Source organism: Notamacropus eugenii, chromosome 3 (genome assembly GCF_028372415.1).
Source record: "Notamacropus eugenii isolate mMacEug1 chromosome 3, mMacEug1.pri_v2, whole genome shotgun sequence".
NCBI lineage: Eukaryota > Metazoa > Chordata > Mammalia > Diprotodontia > Macropodidae > Notamacropus > Notamacropus eugenii.
The window spans coordinates 441,845,966-441,856,593 of record NC_092874.1 but is presented as its reverse complement, the minus strand read 5'-3'; the positions used below and the strand labels follow the sequence as shown (position 1 = coordinate 441,856,593).

At 41.0% G+C, this 10,628-nt stretch overlaps 1 pseudogene; it reads left to right on the top strand.

The window, feature by feature from the left end:
• Window positions 1-2,282: 2,282 nt before the first annotated feature.
• Window positions 2,283-3,135, top strand: LOC140497543 (large ribosomal subunit protein eL6-like; annotated as a pseudogene).
• Window positions 3,136-10,628: the final 7,493 nt, after the last annotated feature.

Genomic DNA, 10,628 nt, shown 5'->3' with positions numbered 1-10,628 from the left:
ATTTTTAGGTTTTCATTTTCTTATCTGCAACATGGGGATAATGAAACCCACAGTGCCTTCTTCCCAGGGAGGTTCAACAAGGTTCAAATGAGTCAATGTATATAAAACATGATCTCAGCTGCTTAGTACACCTTTATTAAGGGTCTACCATGTGCCAAGCACTGTGCAAAGTGTTATCATTTATTACTAATGGAAACAGGACAAAAGAACTTGGACAGATGAAGTCCCAAGGACAGCCTGGGCAGCACTGAATCAGAGGGAAGCCCTGGACATGGCCTCATCTCTGATGACGCTGGGCAATCTCAGGAGGCCAGGGCCTCCCTCTGCCCAGTCAGTGTGCTTGTTGCTGAGTTATCTGTAGAAGGCTGCCCCAGGAGCTTATTGCAGGCAAATTATCCCTGGAAAATACTGTTGGGAAAAGTGCTGACCAAACAGCATCTATATTTACACAGTCAGAAACTCATTAAAGCAGAAAAGACCCACTCCATTTTGTGGGATGTTCAGGATGCTGAGCTGAGAAGCTGGCTTAATTTGGCCCCAGGAGCAGATTTAGGACACTTGCCATCACTGAGTTATGAATTCTCTGCCCATAACTCTCTCAATGCCACCTGGATAAAGCAGCATTGAGGTCTTCCTCCAGGCCACAGGGTTCAGCTTGGGAAAGATGAGACTGTCAGTAGAACGTAAGCTCCCAATTGTTTTGACATCTCCCTTACTGCCCTAATACAGTGTGATATGCTATAAGAGACTAGAGCTCTGTCTCTGGAGTTCAAATCCCAGCCCTGAAAGGTCTTGCCTGTGTGACCTTGGGTAATCACTTAACTTTTGTGTTAGCTTTTGTTTGTTCACTGAAAAAATGAGAGATACTGGTCTAGATCAAGGGTTTTCAAGCTGGGGTCCACAGGCCCCTGGCTACAGATTTCAGAGAGTCAACGAACTTGCAGGGGTGAAAGATTACAATATTATCACTAACCTTTAACTAAAATGTAGGATTTCCTTCCTTTTTTTTTTTTTTTTGGAGCCAATTGGGGTTAAGTGACTTGTCCAGGGTCTCACACACACCTAGTAAGTATCAGAGGCTGAATTTGAATCCAGGTCTTACTGACTCCAGAGCTGGAGCTTTATCCACTGTCCCACCTAGCTGCTCTAATTTCCTTCCATTTTTTAAAAACATCATTCTGAAAAGGGTTACATGGGCTTTACCAGACTGCCAAAGACGGCCATGACACAAAAAAACAATAAAAGCCTCCAGACTATATTGCTTTCATGATTCTTTCTACCATTAAATTTGGGAGCTAATAAATGTTTGTTGAAGTGAAGAAAAGGCAAGTCCAGAGTAGCAACAATTATTTCCAAAAAGCAGGTGAGCTTCCATTGGGACCAGCTGTCACCTAACACCCCAAAGCTCCAGGACCTCGTGTTGTCTAACAGCATACTTCTAAAGTCATTGAGGTTTAGAAAGCACTTTAATCAAGAACTTTGTGAGATGGGTAAGATAAGTATTATTGCCCCATTTTTCAAATGGAAACGGAGGCACTGAGAGGTGAAATGGGGCATGCTAGTTAGAGGCTGGGACTTAGACCCCCAAATCCTGCCTCATCAATTGTGCACTGGTAGGTAAATGACTCCACATTGAATCTGAATTGCCTCATTAGGAAAATGAGAATTTGTGGTGCCTGCCCCTCCAGGAACATCATGAAGATCACATGAGACAACTTACACAAATCCTTTCAAGCTTCCAAAGGATACGTAAGTATCAATCATATTGTTACTGTTGCAACAATTGTAACATTGTTATCATCTTGCTCAGGGTCACTTCTATAGTAAGAGACAGAATCAGGTCACTCTTCTGACTCCATGTCTGATGCTCTTTTCCTTACACACACTGAATTTCCCTATTTTATCACAGAATGCTTCCCCATGAACCCCAAAATTCCCCTCTTTGGAACAGGAAGTGGTTAACTTTGCTTAAGAAGTCATATGAATAGTGAGGTCTGTAGTATTAGAGAGAAAACTGTACTAGGCGATCAGCATTCTATTCAGGATTATAGAATCTTACAGTCATAAATGAAAAAGAGCCTAGAGATCATCTATATGGAACAGTCCCTTAATTTTTATGATGAGAAAACTGAGGCCCTGAAAAGCAATGTGGCTAATCCAAGGCTACACAGCTTGTAGAAGAGATGGGACCAGAACCTTTCCTTGGTCTTGGGCTACCTTCAACTCTCCAAGCCTCAAATTTCTCTTAAGGAAAATCAGATGGCTCTTTCCCAACTCTCAAGATGGCAGACAAAAAAACCCCAAAGGAACCAAAGGAAAAGAAGGTTAAAAAGGAAAAAAAGGAGAGCAAAAATGAAGATGTGGTTGAAAAGGTGGTAAAAAAGCCTCAAAAGCATTGCAGTTGGAACCTAGTCCTGGCCCGAGGGATTGGTAGGTTCTCCAGGTCTACAATGTATTCCTGGAGAGCCATGTACAAGTGGAAATATGTTGCACCAAAAACCCAGAATGTAAGGAAAAAGAAAGAGAAGGTACCTGCTACTATCTCAAAGCCAGTTGGTAGCGATAAGAATGGAGGAATCTGTGTGGTAAAAATTCGCAAAATGCCTAGGCATTACCCTACTGAGGACGTGCCTAGAAAGCTGCTAAGTCAGGGCAAAAAGCCCTTCAGCCAGCATGTGAGGAGACTTCGAGCTAGCATCACCCCAGGCACTGTTCTGATCATGCTCACTTGCTGCCACAGGGGCAAGCGAGTGATTTCCTGAAGCAGCTGGCTAGTGGCTTGCTACTGGTGACTGGACCTCTGACCATCAACTGTGTTCCTCTGAGAAGGACCCATCAGAAATTTGTCATTGCCACATCTACCAGGGTTAACCTTTCAGGTGTAAAACTTCCAAATCATCTTACTGATGCTTACTTGAAGAAGAAGAGGCTCTGTAAACCCAGACACCAAGAAGGAGAGATTTTTGATACAGAAAAAGAGAAATACAAGATTACAGAGCAGCACAAGGCTGATCAGAAAACAGTGGACTCACAGATCCTGCCCCAAATCATGAAAATTCCTCAGGTCCCCATGACTGTCTACATTCTGTATTCTCTCTCTCTAATGGAGTTAATCCTCACAAACTGATGTTTTAAATGCCTAGCTGAGAACTCATTAAAATATTTGGAATAACTAAAAAAAAAAAAAAGGAATAAAGAAAAATCAGATGTTGGAGGTAATGATCTCTAAGGTTGTTGCCAGTTGTAATTCTGGGATTCTGTAAGTGAATAATTGGTTCAGTTCAACTGCAGTAGTGTCTTCATACATCTTAAGTAACTAGGGTGGTAGGTAGCTGCCCTCTGACCAATGGAGGGAGGCCCTTGAACTGTCTGTTGTCTGTCTTTGTATCCTCAGCATGCCACATAGTAAGCACAGAATAAATGCTCACTGACTGATTATCTTTCAAAATAGTGCTGTACTTCTTATGGCAAACTTGGGAATTTTACTTATTAGGTTCAAACCAGGTCTGTAGACACTAAATCCATTTATGAAATTCATAGCAAGATGGCTTGATGGATGGAGTGACTCCGGTCCTCTCAGAACCCCTTGGACTGAGTAATAATGGTGATTAGAGGCCTCTGAACTGTAGAATCAGGAAAGGTCTGATGTAAGAAATGAAACCCGGGCTGAGTTTGAAGGAAACTAGAGATTCAAAGAGTCCTGGGTCAGGAAGGAGTACATTCCAAAACTGGGGTAGGGCTGAGAAGGGGGAAGAGAGAAGTTAGTATGTGCAAAAGTTCAGAGATGGGAGATGTAACATCAGTCTGGCAGCTGTGTGCAGGCTGAATAGGAGTAGGAAGAGACCAAGATCAGGGAAACCTATTGAAATAGCCCAGGACAGATGTATTGAAGGCCAGAATGAAGATGGTGACCACATCTGTGATCCGAATTGACAAAACTTGAAAACTGATTGGATGAGAGATCTGAGTGAAGAATAAAGGATGCTCCTAAGTTTGTGAAGTTAGTGACAGGAAGGACAGTAGTTCCCTCAGCAGAAATGGGCAAGCTCACCCAATCACTCATTTAAAGTATCATTTCTACAAGCCATTGGTTGCCAACCTCTGGGCTTCAGACCCCTGGTGGGGCAGGGGGAGGTGGGAAGATAAATATGTATGATTGTATGATAAATAAGCAAATAGATCTCCTGTAGACTGAATAATGCCTCTCACTCACATATATTAATTTCAAATTTATATAGCTGCTATTCTGACTAATTAAATGCAATTTCATTTGAAAGCATTGCCAGACTGAGAGTAGTTCAATGTCATCGCATATTTTCTCAATCAGCAGACACTAATAGTACAGCTATCATCATGTTGAGGTCTATTCATTTCTTTAAGTTTGAAGTTTTGTCTTCATACTGGAAAAGGTTAGGAGATACTGCTGTAGCCCAGACTATATATAGCACAAGGTCTGGCACATAGTAGGTGCTTCATAAATGTTTGTTGCCAAATTGCCTCCCCCCAATGTCATTTCATATAACGTCAAACGGAATCAATTGACAACAATGACAATTGATCTTGAGGAGGATGACACTGAGACACTGCAGGATCATTAAGAACTCTCTGAATCAGAAAATAATTAAATTCCATTCAGTAGATATGTCATCTTGTGTCCATTTTCTTTTATGTTCATTTTTTGCAAAACTGATCATCCATGTGTGTTATCTATGGTATCTCCAATTAATGTGGATATTATTTTAACCAAGATGCACCACTCTCTAGTCAAACTAAGTTTTTTTTTAAAGTCTACTACATATTTCCACTGAATATAAATTAATTTTAGATTATTCACTGTTGGGGGTACTTCATATTTCTACTTTCCCTCATTAGCAGTCAATAATCCTAGGTTGACTCAATAGCACAATATCACGCACTTGACAATCAATTTTAAATGTGATCCTTTCCTGACTTCTTCACCATGGCATAAGAAATTGATGGAATTTCCAATGAGTATAAATTGTTTTTTGTTTCCAAATCCCAAATCCGGATTTTCGGGTGATTTCAAATGTAATAACAAATGGTTTTAGCTATTCTGCTCATTTAGCAGTGGGAGACAGTATTAACAAGCAGGGGAGATATTTTAAGGAGCTTTAAAAATGCTTTTCAGTACCATCACTTCCTCCATTTTCCATGTACTTTTTAATTTTTTTTCAATTAACAAGCTTTTCTTTTTCCTCTCCTTCTTACCTCTCATCACCCCTTGGGGGAGAAAGAAAAAGAAAAACAGAACCTTTGCAACAGATACATAAACTTTCAAAAATAAATTCCTACATTGGTCATGTCCAAAAATGTATAATCATCTGTGCCTTGAGTCCATCACCTCTCATTTAGGGAAATGAGTAGCATCCTTTATCATCAGTCCTCTGCAATCATGATTGGTTATATTTTGATAAGAGTTCCTAAGTCTTTCAAACTTGTTAATTTCTACAATGTTATTCTGATAGTATACAGACCCACTTTCCATTTTTCATACTTTTAGCAGTTTTATGAAGAACTTCCCTGTCTCCAAGCACTGAGTTCAATTTCTAAGGATACCAAATAAGCTTGATTTAACCACAGACTGGCAGAGAGAATGGACCTTCAGGATCATCCTACCATACCAGTTTGGCATCTATGTGAAGGCTCTTTTTATTCTAGGAGACAGATGTTTGACATTTCTGGTCATTGGAATGCTTTGAATTCTGTATTCTAAGGCTCTAACAAACCCATTTCATTTGAGAAAATTAACACAACTATGGAAAAACAAATTCACAATTGTGTTGTAGAAATAAAAGCAAAATGAGGCTGAAAGAGGAGAAAGAAAAGGAAGATAGAAGAGCTATGGCAAGAGAGGAGAGAGAAGAGAAGAAGAAATATAGGGAAAGACATAAAAAGATGAAGAGAGGAAAGAACACAGGGAAAGGGGAGAGAAGGAAGAGAAGAAAAAGGAAAAAATTGGACAGGAAAAAATGGGTGATTAGGAAGAAGACAAACCAAAGAGGATGGCTGGAAGAGAGGGAGAAAAGGAAGAGTAGGGGAGAAAAGGAAGAATATAAATACAAAGACCAGGGAAGCAAGCAAGTGAAAAAGAGACAGTATGGAAGAGATAAAAGTAAGGAAAGAGAAAAGAAGGGAAACACTGGAACATGGGATAAATATTGTTCTTTCCCAAGTTTATTCCAATTCATTTAAATAATATTGTAGTAGCACTATACCTAAAATTTCCTGGCCAGAAGAAAGAAATAGCTAGTGAATTTTCAAATATGCTCACAGTTTCATAAAAATATGTTCTCATGGTGATGGAGAACTTCAACTATCAGAACATCTGATGGATGGATCTTTCTACTAAAAATGGAATACCTAAGAAATGCATTCTTCAAAAGACTGAGGCAGTGAAAAGAGTGTTAGTCTGTTTACCAATCTTAAACAATGGGAAGAAACTGTAGATTGAAGTAGAGATGATGCAAAACAGGAGAAGGGACAATGCCACTATATAATTCATAATAGATAAATAAAAGCTGGGAAAATTCCTGACTGCTCCAACAACTGATGAGGCAGGGAACTTAAACAAGAGCAGCTGAAAAAAAGCAGTCACTTTCATAGCACTGTCAAGGATATCAACCACTGTCCCTCTTGGAGATGACCTGCAGGAATGAGGTAAAAGCAAGGAAATGCAGGAATTCTAGACTTTTGCTCCCAAACTGTGCTTGATCCTACACTAGCTTTTGGTGCTGATTGGCTTAAGAGAAAGAAGAGCAAAAGATCCCAGGGAAACTTCCTCACTGGGGCAATAGGGATGGTGGTTTCCCCATGAGTTTGGGCTATTTGAGTTCCCTTACATTATGTGTATCCTGAGGGAAGACTGGTGTATCTGAAGTGCTTCAAGCTGCTGGAGGTCTTGGCTATACACACATTCACACATGCACATGCATGCATGCACACACACACACACACACACACACACACACACACACACACGGTTTAGTGGATGATGACTGAATGTATGAGATTAACACCAGCTACATGCTTGACAAAATTTTCCAAGCCCTTTCCTATCTCTCAGCACAAGAGTAACCATTCCCTGTCCTTAATTCTGCAACACTAGTGAGGCAGATGGAAGTTATACATGGGTTAAATGAAGAGCTCTCAATACTACAGGGGGAAGCATCATGACTCATGGGACAGCAAGAGCTTTCCACATGGATGATTATGGCTGTGCTACCTGTACCTCTATCCTGTGTCCTCTGTGCTTTGCCACTGTTTGAGGCTTCTGTTATTTTGTCACTTACATTTCAGGGTTGGAAGAAATTTTTGTAGGTGGTCTATGTTACTAGTAAATTGGAAGGAGGCAGGGGCTAAGTCGGTGGATCCACTAGCTGCTCTGATGGAGGAGGAAAGCAGGCAAACCCCTTGCTAAAGAACAACCAGTGCTTTAGAATTCTAGTCATTTGGAATGCTTCTTGAAATAAATAGATGTTTCTTGTTCGATACTGGGCATACAGCAGAGAAAAGACTATTGCTTGTGAATTAATTACTTCTACCAATTGTAGGGAAGCAATGGAAATTAAGAATTTTCTCTAGAAAATTTGGTAGATCTAATGGATATATTTACATAGCTGGAAAATTGCATGGAAAACCAGGAGCAGGAGTAATACCAGAAACTAAAAAAGTGGGTAATATGAATGAATTGGCACCAAAGTCCACATAGCCAGCAAGTCAATAAGCAATGGCATTCTTCTCAGGGATAGAGATCTTAGGCACACCATTACTCCTGATCATCTGAAAGGAAGTTCTTGAGAAAACAGAATAAAACTTCATATAGGCTCATAGGGAATAGACAGAAAAGTCAGTTCTTCAGGGCACAGATATATTGGACCCACTAAGTCCTGTATTTTCAGTATGGCAACCCTTGGTACCTGGCCTGAAGCTACAGGCAAGAGGATCCTCACTTCAACCTGGAGATTCCAGCAAAGTACATGCCTCAGATCTGGCTTGGAAAAGTGGCCCGGAGAATGCCCAACCATTGGAAAATGGATGAACAGATCAATGCATATGAAGATAACACGTAATTTCACAAGTCTCAGGAATGATACAATAACAAAACTGGATTCAAATAATTACGGTTAAAATATCTCTCCTGGGAAGGGAGGAGCCAAGATGGCGGAGTAGAAAGACATACATATGCTAGCTCCGAAACCCACAGCCCATAAAATACCTGTAAAGAAGAACTCCCAACAAATTTGGGAGCAGCAGAAGCCATACAAAAACAGAGTGGAGGAGATTTCTGTTCCAGAGAGACCTGAAAACCTGATGCGAAAGGTCCGTCGCACACCGGACCCAGAGCAGAGCCCAGCCCTGGCTGTGTAGCACCGAGAGGAGCAGATCCCAGCAGGCTTCAGGGACAGAATCTCCAGCAGCCTCACAGGTACCTCCACCCACAGGTGACAAGGGTCAGTGAGAGAGTCTTTTTGGGTGGCCAACAGGGGAGTGGGGTATCCCCATAACTCAGACCCCCTCGGGAGGCAGCAGCAGAGGCAGCAGGGGACAAGGGCTCCCAAAGCACGCAGGAGCTCAGATCCATTGTTGAAGGTCTCCACATAAACCCCCTGAGGGAACTGAGTCCCATGTGGCAGCCCTGCCCCCACCTGAGCATCTGAACTTAATCTCACACTGAATAGCAGCCCTGCCCCCACCCAAAGCCCTAAGGCTGGGAAGCAGCATTTGAATCTCAGACTCCAAGTGCTGGCTGGGCAGATCTGGAGGCAAGGTGGGGGTGGAGAGGACACTCAGAAGTCAAGTCACTGCCTGGGAAAATGCCCAGGAAAGGGAAAAAAAATAAGACCACAGAAGGCTACTTTCTTGGTGAACAGGTATCTCCTCCCTTCCTTTCAGATGAGGAAGAACAATGCTTACCATCAGGGAAAGACACAGAAGTCAAGGCTTCTGTATCCCACACATCCAAAATAAATATTCAGTGGGCTCAGGCCATGGAAGAGCTCAAAAAGGATTTTGAAAATCAAGTTAGAGAGGTGGAGGAAAAACTGGGAAGAGAAATGAGAGAGATGCAAGAAAAGCATCAAAAGCAGGTCAACACCTTGCTAAAGGAGACCCAAAAAAATGCTGAAGAAAATAACACCTTGAAAAATAGGCTAACTCAATTGGCAAAAGAGGTCCAAAAAGCCAATGAGGAGAAGAATGCTTTCAAAAGCAGAATTAGCCAAATGGAAAAGGAGGTTCAAAAGCTCACTGAAGAAAACAGTTCTTTCAAAATTAGAATGGAACAGATGGAGGCTAATGACTTCATGAAAAACCAAGAAATCACAAAACAAAACAAAAAGAATGAAAAAATGGAAGATCATGTGAAATATCTCATTGGAAAAACAACTGACCTGGAAAATAGATCCAGGAGAGACAATTTAAAAACTATTGGACTACCTGAAAGCCATGATCAAAAAAAGAGCCTAGACATCATCTTTCATGAAATGATCAAGGAAAACTGCCCTGAGATTCTAGAACCAGAGGGCAAAATAAGTATCCAAGGAATCCACCAATCACCGCCTGAAAGAGATCCAAAAAGAGAAACTCCTAGGAACATTGTGGACAAATTCCAGAGTTCCCTGGTCAAGGAGAAAATATTGCAAGCAGCTAGAAAGAAACAATTCAAATATAGTAGAAATACAATCAGGATAATACAGGATCTGACAGCTTCTACATTAAGGGATCGAAGGGCGGGGAACAGGATATTCCAGAAGTCAAAGGAACTAGGACTAAAACCAAGAATCACCTACCCAGAAAAACTGAGTATAATACTTCAGAGGAAAAAATGGTCTTTCAATGAAATCAAGGATTTTCAAGCATTCTTGATGAAAAGACCAGAGCTGAAAAGAAAATTGGACTTTCAAACATAAGAATGAAGAAAAGCATGAAAAGATAAATAGCAAAGAGAAGTCGTAAGGGACTTTACTAAAGTTGAATTGTTTACATTCCTACATGGAAAGACAATATTTGTAACTCTTGAAACTTTTCAGTATCTGGGTAGTTGGTGGGATTACATACACATACACACACACACACACACACACACACACGAGCGCGCACGCGCACACACATAGAGACAGAGAGCACAGACTGAATGGAATAGGATGGGATCATATCTTTAAAAAAATGAAATTAAGCGATGACAGAGAAATATATTGGGAGGAGAAAGGGAGAAATGGAATGGTGAAAATTATCTCTCATAAAAGAGGCAGGCAAAAGACTTTTTAGTGGAGGGAAAAAGAGGGGAGGTGAGAGAAAAACATGAAGTTTACTCTCATCACACTTGACTCAAGGAAGGAAAAAAATACACACTCATTTTGGTATGAAAACCTATCTACAATACAGGAAAGTGGGGGAGAAGGGGATAAGCAGGGTGGGGGGGATGATGGAAGGGAGGGCAATGGGAGGAGGGAGCAATCTGAAGTCAACACTCTTGGGGAGGGACAGGATCAAAAGAGAGAATAGAAGCAATGGGGGGCAGAATAGGATGGAGGGAAATATAGTTAGTCTTAAACACAACATGACTATTATGGAAGTCATTTGTAAAACTACACAGATATGGCCTATAT